Source organism: Rhamphochromis longiceps, linkage group LG3, assembly GCF_057381845.1.
Source record: "Rhamphochromis longiceps isolate RC_006_pf linkage group LG3, R_longiceps_female_GT1.1, whole genome shotgun sequence".
Taxonomy (NCBI): domain Eukaryota; kingdom Metazoa; phylum Chordata; class Actinopteri; order Cichliformes; family Cichlidae; genus Rhamphochromis; species Rhamphochromis longiceps.
Window position 1 is genome coordinate 18793056 of NC_140559.1, and position 10549 is coordinate 18803604.

Genomic DNA, 10549 nt, shown 5'->3' on the forward strand with positions numbered 1-10549 from the left:
CCACGTTGGTTGAGTGTGGAGTGAGTGCATATGAGAGCATGAGGGTGGGAATGGATGTTTGTGTCTGTGTGTGCCGGTATGTCTGTGTCTATATGTCAGGTTGGGTATCAGACGCCACCTCTCTGGGGACACCTCAGGCCCTCCAAGGTTTGGAGGCCTATCTCCACCCACCACCACTTCCCCTGCCGGTGGCGGACTCCCTCAGGTGTCGGTGTGTTGGTGGTTCTTTGTGTCTGGGGGTGGGCGTCCGGGTACACACCGGCTCACTCCTTGGCGGCCGCTTGTCGGGGCCTGGGGCCTGGGGCTCGCTCGGGCCCCCTTTGGAGGTGGGGTGCCCCCGGCCTCTCGGCCTAGGGCTCGGTCACTCAGGCGCAGCTGGGGGCCGGCGGAGCTCACGGGCGCGTCACTGCAACCCCCCCTGGCTTCTGCTCCGCGGCTGCTGAGTGAGCCCTCATCTGGGACTCTCCTCAGCTCTTACTGGAACAGTGGCGCGGCTGCCCCTCTGTTGGTCTTCCATGGTCTTTTGTGTTCTGGGGGCCTCTGGATGTCTGGAGTTTTGATCTCCTCCATACCCGCTTCACACCCTGGAGGACGGGGCTGAGGCCCCCCCACACTCCCTAGCAGATCATTACATGGAGAAACCTTTGGAATGCAAGCATGCTGATCCACACAGGTATGCACACATGGGTATTCACAGACGCGGACTAAAGCTTTCTTGGCTGCTGCCTCAAAGCACACTGTGCGCTGTCTATCTTGCGTGCTGCACAATATTGTTTATTACTTAGTAAATACTGATATCTATGACTAGCTAGTTTATTGTGATGGTGCTTTGTTTTCTCTATTATTATGTTGCTCTTTGTTGTTTGCTGTCTCCTCTGTTTGTTTGTTTGTTTGTTTGTTTTTTTTTCTCCATACAGGTGACCCAGGAGTTTTTTTTTTTTTTTTTTTTTGTCTCTCTTCCCCCCCCTTCTCACCGTCTCTTCTCCCCTTTGGTTTTCTTTTTTTCTCTCCCCCTCTCTCTCTCATTCATTCCCCCTGTCCTATTTATTAAAAAAATAAAAAAAATAAAAAAAAAAAAATAAAAAAAAAAAAAAATGACAAAGGATGAACTGAAGCTCTGCCATCACGTAATGTCGCATACTGCTGTTTCTGATGTCATTAAAAAAAAAAAAAAAAATAAATAAATAAATAAAAGTTATGTTTGACTTCATGACTTTCTGTGTCGTTTCTGGGATGCTTAGGACTCATATTGCACTGCTGGAAATAGTTTATTTTGATGCATATGCTGTTATTTTGCAAATTTGCACTATAATATTTATTTTCGTTTTTCCTGCAGTATATAAAAATTGGTGTATTTCAAAAATAAAACTATGAAGACACTTAAAATAAATTTCCTGTGGTGGGAAACTAGTTTGTGCAACTTTTTTGTATTTACAGTTTTGAGGGATAAGCCTCTTAAATTTCTCTAACTAGAAATATATGTTAAAAAAACAAAAACGATTTTCAATTCTTTTGTAGTTTATTGCACTTTTTTGCAATTTATGTAATTACTATGCACCTAATGCAGACATATTATTAAAGTTTGGGCTATAATGGTTGTATTGATGTATAGCAACTTGAAATGCTCCCAAAAATGGCTCCACAGCATGTAAAAATATAATATAAGCTCTGGCGGACTTGGTTCTATGGTAGGTCTTAAAGGGTTAAAGCATCTTCTTTCAGCTTAACGAGTGAACTGTCAGCTCGTTCAAACACACGTTAAAGTCCCTTTGGCTCGACACCACCGAACAGAGGCAGCAATATAACACAGCTAACATTAACAGTGTAGTGGATCCTGCTTGTGCCGTGATATTCAGGACTGCAAACCGAGCAGCATCACTGACTTTCATCTTGTTGTGTTTGTGGATATATGACTAACTTTAATTATCAATAAAATTATCACATTCTCTGTAAGATTAAGGTCGACTACTGAACAGCATATATTTTAAAGTAAAGACTTTTAAACCAAGTTAGTACAAACATCACTAATGTCACATAACTTTGTCGACCATTATTTACAGCATTACGGGCGGAGGATAGTCCTCCCCCTGCTGCAGGAGATGTTCACACCTGTGCGTCCAAACTGCAAATGTATGGAAGAAATATAGTATCGTCAGAATTCAAGTATTTTTAGACATTGAATTTATGACACTGAATTTTTATCCTCCAAATTTCCCTGCAAAAATATTCACCTGCAAAAAATTCACCTGCAAAAAATTCACCTGCAAAAATTCACCTGCAAAAGTGATGAACTTTAATGACCCAAGCCAGAGCAATCAGCACCAGATCGAGTCGAGTGGCTCTCAGCCAATTAAATTACGCTGTTTGATCACATGACACCGTTAGCCAGCAATGTGTCTCCTAAAAGATACCTGTTTAAAGGTGAGTGATTAAGTTTTTCTCCTAAATAGAGATCATTACAGAACGCCTAGTCCTATTTAAAATCCCAGTTATTTTTATTTTATTTTATCATCTACTCGAACTAAGGAAAACGTTTGACTAACTCAATGACAATTTCCACGCCTCCCATGCCTGTCTGCAGAGGCAGTTTTGAATTTAGGAGCGCCAAAATGGCAGCGGCAAACCCTGGCAGCTCTCCGGTGAGTATATTGTTTTTCATCTTCAAGTTTGTCTTTTGAAACCTTAATTTTATTTAAATCCGTTGCTCACGTATAAAGTACACAGACGGGGTCTTTGCTCAACTCGTCTGAGGCGTGTCTCACTAAGCGCTACATGCTAGCATCCTGCTAACTGAGCTACCATTTACATGCTGTGCTTTAGAAAATAGGATACTCGTTAAAAAAATAAATACTCCGCAGATATTGATAGATAGACGAACACTGCAAATAAATAATGCAGATTATGCAGGATGAAATTTTTCGGTCAGCAAGACACTTTCTGCAGTTGCTAACATCATCCAACCAAACTGCTGCTGTTGCTGCTGCGATGAATCAGAATACAAGGTACTTTAGCAAGACTTATGAGTTAATCCTACATTCAACTAAATGGACAGCTGGACAGGTTCATACAAAATATTAGATTAGGCCAATTGTCCTATACATATTTTTTGACCTAGGGGTGGGATTGATTGTGAACTGGAAAGGGAAAATTATTATTATTATTTTTTTTTTCCCCTGTCCCATTTGGTTCTTTAGCCATCAGAATTGTTGTCTGAAGACCAACAAGGATACCCAATGGATTTACTTTGCCAAATGGATCATCATGGCATTGCCGTATTGGTCCATTTGATCGGCCTTTGTTTTTAATTATTTATTTTATTTTATTTTCAGTTGTTACAGATGGGACAGACATGAGTGAGGGATAGGAAAGGGAGAAAGAAAGAGGAAGGAAAAGAAAAACAGAAGGGGAGAGGGACAGTGAGAAAGGGGGAAAAAAAATAAAATAAAATCTCCTGGATCACCTGTTGAGAGAGAAAGAATAGAAAACAAGCAAAAAAAACCAAAGCAACATACTAAACACAACACCATCGCATTAATCTAGCTAAGTGTAAACAGCAGTAAATACTAAATATTCAGTGTTGTTGTGCAGCACGCAGGACAGACAGCGCACAATGTGTGCTTTGAAGTAGCAGCCAAGAAAGGTGTAATTTAAGTCTACGAGCAGTGAACATCCGTGTGCATACCTGTGTGGATCAGCGCGCTTGTATTCAAATGGTTTCCACATGCAATGGTCTGCAAGAGGATGTAGCGAGCCATAGCCCCGTCCCCCAGGGCATGAAGCAGGCATGGAGGAGATCCAGGCCCCAGACATCCAGAGGCCCTGGAACACGAGAGCCCAAGGAGGACCACCCGAGGGGCATCCGTGCCACCCTCATGGGAAGGGCCGAGGATCCCCAGACGAGGCCCGAGGGCCCCCCGCACCCCGGAGGAGGCCTGACCGAGCAACAGGCGCCAGGCCCCGCCAGGTAGCCACCGGGAGTGAGCCGGTACATACCTGAGTGCCCAGCCCCGGACACCAAGAACCACCAATGCACCGACCCCTGAGAGCATCAGTCACCGGCAGGGAGTGTGGTGAGGGGAGATAGGCCTTGGAGGGCCTGGGAGTTCCCAGAGAGGTGGAGTCTAAGACCCGACCTGACATATAGACACAGACAAACAGGCACACACAGAAACAAACATGCGTTCCCACCCTCATGCACACATATATAAACACTCAGCACTCACCCAACGTAAGGACTGACATAAATGGACATGTAAACACAATCACACTCCCCAAACATACTCTACACCCCGGGTCCAGGTACCCTCGCCCCCAGAGGGGGAAACAGAACCCAGACCCAAGAGTTGTTACCCTTCCCCCCGGGGTGGAGGCAAGCAGAGCGTCCCAGGCTCCGCAGCAGCAGGGAGGCCAATCGGATAGCCAACAGCACATCAAGAAGGCTCAGGGCCTTCTTGATGTGCTGTTCTTCTGCATCCCTGGCCGCTGTGTCAGTGGGGATGGTTTTCGCTCTGTATTGTAGCGTCCTGATCCTGATGACATCCAGTTTGTGCTCCAGTGGATGATGAGAGTCAAACCTTAGATACTGATCCGTATGCGTAGGTTTACGGTACACGTCAGCTTTTAGATGTTCCCCATTACTGATGGAAATGATGGTGGTCTTCGATCAGTGGGTTTTGGTTAGTGGTTGTTGATCAATGGTCATGAGAGCTTTGCATAATTATGATCAAGGAACTGACCTCCCAGCCCATTGTTGATTCAGTGGGCTGGTTTCAGTCATTATGCAAATGTACTGTTTATAAGATTTGGGGAAACCTGCAGTCAGCTGAGACTGAAGAAGTCACTTGGATGAGTGACGAAACGTTTCTCCCACGTAAACTCACGTTCTGTTATTCACTGAAAATACAGACATTTAGAACAAACTAAGACCATCTGTGCTAGAGGAAATGTCTGCTGTGACTGCATCACTCTGCTCAGCTTTGTTGTTATTCAGCCTCTGCATGTTTACCTCTGCAGGTGAGTTTTACCTGTCAGGAGATAAATACCATTTCAATGATAGATAAAGACAAAGAAATTGAGTAGGATTATTTCATATTTATTCCGTTTGTCTGTGTGTGTGCAGGCAACATGAGCCTGCACACATTAATTTTGTGATAAGTGATATTATTGAAAATTCTCTGTGTCATAGTTGTAGAATGGAGCAGAACTGACCTGGAAGATGAAGAACTTGTCCTTTTATATCAGCATGGACGACTTGTTCCAGATTACCAGCATCCATCTTTTGAGAACCAGGTGGATCTGAAGGACAGACAGATAGCTGATGGAGACGTGTCTTTGATTCTGAAGAATGTGAGACAAGATGATGCTGGAACATACGAGTGCCGTGTCATCAAGAGAGCTGGAAAACCTATAAAGGTCATCAACATCATCAACCTGAAAGTTGGTTCTCCAAGTGAGTGAGAAGTGTTCAGTGTTTGTGAGATCTTTGGCTCTTTTAGCTCTGCTGCCTTATTGCTCTTTAATGGCTCTTCATTCAGTATCACTGGGAGCCTTCTATTTTAGCCCAGCTGTGAATGATCTGTGTTGGTAAGAAGTGTTTGAATTAGTGTTTTCATGAAAGCCTTATTTTTGTGCATTTACTGCTGCTCAGAAGAACACACATGGGGTTTAAAGCCTGGACAAAGACAATCTGAAATCTGTTTTTCTCTACGATGGAAAAAATGTCTGAAAGTCACTGCCAGTGATGTCAGCCAGCTCCTCATCAAAACGTTTGTTTGTCAGGGGTCATTTGTTTTGGAATAAATGTTGTTCTTTTGATATGACTTGCAGCAGGATGTGGTTTATTCAACACAGTGGATGGTGCAGCACAGATACCTGACTCAAAACAGGACACTCTTCCAGGGCCAATGAATAACACCTCTCCTCCAGCTACAGGTAGATATGAGCAGCGCTTAGGAGTATTTTTTGAATTTGTTTTAACATATTACAATTTTAAAAATTCAGCGCTCAGCTTTGCTGTCTCCAGTATCATTTAAATGCAGCCAGTTTCTTTTCTGATATTTTTATCACTTTTCCCAATACATCTGCACTTAATTCCACATCCTTCTCTCTGTGTCGCTCTGTGTACCTGGCCTGTATCACCACAGTCGCTGTCTTCACAGTCTCTGCCCTCCTTTCTTTCACACAATGTTGTGATCCTAATCTTTGCATGTGATTGGCCAGATGAAAATGAAGACATCAAGTCATCGTGAGCTAAGATTCTAGGTTCATCCAATTGTTACAAGAAGTCACCAGCAGGGACAGTACTTGTTGAGAGTCCGAATGGAAAGAAGGCGTTTCGGACTCTGGAGGTGTGGAAAGTGACTCAACTTATGCACCGACCAGAGAGCATGGGTCAAACGGGTGCTAGGCGGGGTGCAAGGGGTCATTGGTGATGGCCTTCTTTTCCATGAGAAAGGAGTAAGAGACGATGGCCTCCATGGGAGGCAGAAGGCAGCCAATGCTTTTTGGGTGTGGTTAATTGCCCTCTGCGCAGCCTTTGTTCTCAGTTGTAGCCCCTGCATCCCAAATACCAAAGCAGTAGAAGAGCATGCTCTCCACTGAGGCATAGTAGAAGACCAGCTGCAGCATCTGGTCTGGTTTATTCTTTCTCAGGACACGGAGGAACTGCAGCTGCTACTGGGCCTTCTTTTCCAGCACGTTGGTGTTGTGGGCCCAGATGAGATTGGCAGAGATATGGGTGCCCGACTATTGGAGTGTTTGGGGCCAGTTGATGAGGAAATATTTAATCAAGGATCAGGTTGAAGGTGGTCCAGCTTCATGGTAAAAATGTCTGGGATTATGGTGTTAAATGCTGAGCTGTAGTCCACGAAGACCATCTCCATGTAGCGCTTCCTGTGAGTGCTCTAGGTCTGTAACCATGACCAGGATGCTTGCAGGGGCTTGTTTTGTCAGATTGTCCTAGGTCATGGAGGAGTGTCAGTCTGTAGGACTGCTTGATGTATTTACATGGTCCAGTGTCCTCACCCCTCTGGTAGGACACTTAATATTGGTGGAATTTGGAGAGTACAATTTTCACACATGCCTTATTTAAGTCCACAGCAACACGCTGGTTGCTCTCTGCTGTGGTCACACCTTTCCTTACCAGAATCTTTGTTGTGATCCTGGTAGTGTAATATCCAGCTTGGTAACTCCACCTAGGCATTGGGCTTTTCTGGATGGAGCCGAGATTAAGTTACAACCAGTAGATGACACTCCCAGACAAAAAATAAAATATAAAAAATTACAGAACATTTCTGATGAGCTAACAAACATTTTGGTAATCTTGTGCATTGTGTTTCTGTGCGCTGTTTTTAATATCAATGTTAAATCACTTTGTAATAGATTCTTGTCTTTAAAAGTGCTACATTAATAATTTTTACTTACTTATTTCACTCATCTACCTGACAGCTTATACCCCACATCTGTTTCTTACCTGCAGGTCAGCCAGGAGGAACCAAATGGCTGGATCTGTTGGAGGTTTATGTTTGACTGAGTGTTCTAGAAGCTTCTTTTTGTCAGGGCTCTGTGTGCGGGCCGGCGGAGAGGAGGATCCAAACGCAGGACTCAGACACTAACTTGAAACTCAAAAACCTCAACTTTATTGCTGGTATGAAAACAAAACATGACGTGAACACTGAATACGGAGAATAGAAGCACACAGGCACAATCTGATGGTAAACCAAACAAAAGAAACCAAACAAAAAAGGTGCATAAGAGTCAAAAAGTGCAGGAAAACACATCAAAAATGAAACTAGAGCTCACCAAGAGTCCATGAAAAGTTCAGGGGGTCGACCCGGGGGTCGACAACACAAGGACGAACACAGTTCTGGAGGCTGGCCGTGCACACGGCAACGGCAGCGACGCAGGCAAACCCAATTAGGAGGCCAACCACATGGAAGGCAGTGGCGGTGACGAACTCTTTCCAGAGGCAGTCCCCGAAGGCCATGATGCCAACTTAGAGGCCTGGAAAACGGCCGGCAGAGGCGAAGCGGAACAGGTCGAGATGGCTCTGACGGCAGTGTGGCAACCGCCGGACGGATGAAGGCACGGAGGCCGGACCAGGCGTGGATGAAGGCACGGAGGCCGGACCAGGCGTGGATGAAGGCACGGAGGCCGGACCAGGCGTGGATGAAGGCACGGAGGCCGGACCAGGCGTGGATGAAGGCACGGAGGCCGGACCAGGCGTGGATGAAGGCACGGAGGCCGGACCAGGCGTGGATGAAGGCACGGAGGCCGGACCAGGCGTGGATGAAGGCACGGAGGCCGGACCAGGCGTGGATTCAATTCAATTTTATTTATATAGCGCCAAATCACAACAAAAGTCGCCTCAAGGCGCTTCATAGACACAGAGAAAAACCCAACAATCATATGACCCCCTATGAGCAAACACTTTGGCGACAGTGGGAAGGAAAAACTCCCTTTTAACAGGAAGAAACCTCCGGCAGAACCAGGCTCAGGGAGGGGTGGCCATCTGCTGCGACCGGTTGGGGTGAGAGAAGCAAGACAGGATAAAGACATGCAGTGGAAGAGAGACAGAGGTTAATAACAGATATGATTCAATGCAGAGAGGTCTATTAATACATAGTGAGTGAGAAAGGTGACTGGAAAGGAAAAACTCAATGCATCATGGGAAACCCCCCGGCAGCCTACATCTATTGCAGCATAACTAAGGGAGGATTCAGGGTCACCTGGTCCAGCCCTAACTATATGCTTTAGCAAAAAGGAAAGTTTTAAGCCTAATCTTAAAAGTAGAGATAGTGTCTGTCTCCCGAATCCAAACTGGAAGCTGGTTCCACAGAAGAGGGGCCTGAAAACTGAAGGCTCTCCCTCCCATTCTACTTTTAAATACTCTAGGAACAACAAGTAGGCCTGCAGAGCGAGAGCGACGTGCTCTAATAGGGTGATATGGTACTACAAGGTCATTAAGATAAAATGGGGCCTGATTATTTAAGACTTATTTAAGACTGCTGGCTTGCAGCTGGACGGGCTCCTCGGGCCAGATGCAGGACCAGAGGCAATTGGGACCCCTGGCTGAGGGTGAAGATGAGTGGCTGACTGAGCAGATGACAACACTGATGATTCCTCCACTAACTGCGCTACTGACTGGGCTATGGACTGTAACAAGGTTTGGAGAAAGTCTGATTGTGGTAGAGCCTGAGCTATGGGTAGCGGGGGTGAAGACTGAGCTACGGGTGACTGAATTTGAGATGAAAGCGGTGGTGGAGTAGGTGACAGGGCTACGGGTGGCTACTGAGCAGGGGACGCTGGAGACTGAGCTGAGGGGGGGCTGCTGACCAGGGGACGCTGGAGACTGAGCTGAGGGGGGGCTGCTGACCAGGGGACGCTGGAGACTGAGCTGAGGGGGGGCTGCTGACCAGGGGACACTGGAGACTGAGCTGAGGGTAGCTGCTGACCAGCTAACTGAGCTGAAGGTGTGGAAATGAAAACTGCACCAGCCCGTACTACAGGAGAGAATGGAAGTGTGGTTGGGTGATGACGGCGAGGGTTGCATTTCTTCTTCAAGGACGGATCAAACGATTTGGCGATAAACCTTGGCAAAAAATGCTGCTGTCGTTGAGAGTACCAAGTGGCGAGGGCCTCCAGGAGAACTACTGAATCCTCTTTCCCTGGGCCACCCATGCCAAACGGTTCAAAACTTAGCCTCACTCTTAAAGCTGTTATTATTTGTTTAAGTCCATTTATATTTAGAAAACTGACAGTGGAGGCAGTGGACGACAAAAAATTATCAAAAAATACTACCTCCAGCTGCCTCTTTTAAGGGCTCGCGGCGTGGACTACCCTCCAACAGTAATCCCAAAGGAGCGTGAGATTCTCTCCCTCAGAGGCGAAGCGTGAGTCCGCTGGATCCATTACTGGTCGCGTCGTTCTGTCAGGGCTCTGTGTGCAGGCAGGCGGAGAGGAGGATCCAAACGCAGGACTCAGACACCAACTTGAAACTCAAAAACCTCAGCTTTATTGTTGGTACGAAAATAAAACATGACGTGAACACTGAATACGGAGAACAGAAACACACAGGCACAATTTGATGGTACGACACGACACCGAGCATGGGAAAACACAGGGCTTATATACACAGGGTAGTAATGAGGGAATGGGCAACAGGAGGGAGACACAGTTGGGAGAGATCAGGGCTAACGAGACAGGGGGAACAAAGCTGCACACGCTAACCTAAGACAAAGACTTTCACAATAAAACAGGAAACATGAAACACTACTAAAAGACACGGACAGAAAATAATATATGAAACCACAATTCCTAAAACATGGATAAACAGAAACATGAAACTCTAATAAACATCATCATCACAACAAGAGAATGAGAAAACAATCCAAAACACCAAGATAACTGAAACACAAAGTACCAGAGAAACATAATGAATAATCCATGATGCAAAAGTAAACCAAAACATAATAAACTCAATTGCTGGGTCCAATGGACCCAGAACCGTGACACTTTTGTTCTTATTGTTGTTAATACAATTATTACAGTT

General features: G+C 45.6%; 1 long non-coding RNA gene across 1 annotated transcript; it reads left to right on the forward strand.

Annotated features, from left to right (window-relative positions):
* The first annotated feature begins 1214 nt into the window (after positions 1 to 1214).
* LOC146673276 (uncharacterized) lies at positions 1215 to 9367 on the forward strand. Its single transcript, XR_014910507.1, has 3 exons — positions 1215 to 5449; positions 5827 to 5931; positions 7478 to 9367. It is a non-coding gene; the product is annotated as an uncharacterized LOC146673276 (long non-coding RNA).
* Positions 9368 to 10549: the final 1182 nt, after the last annotated feature.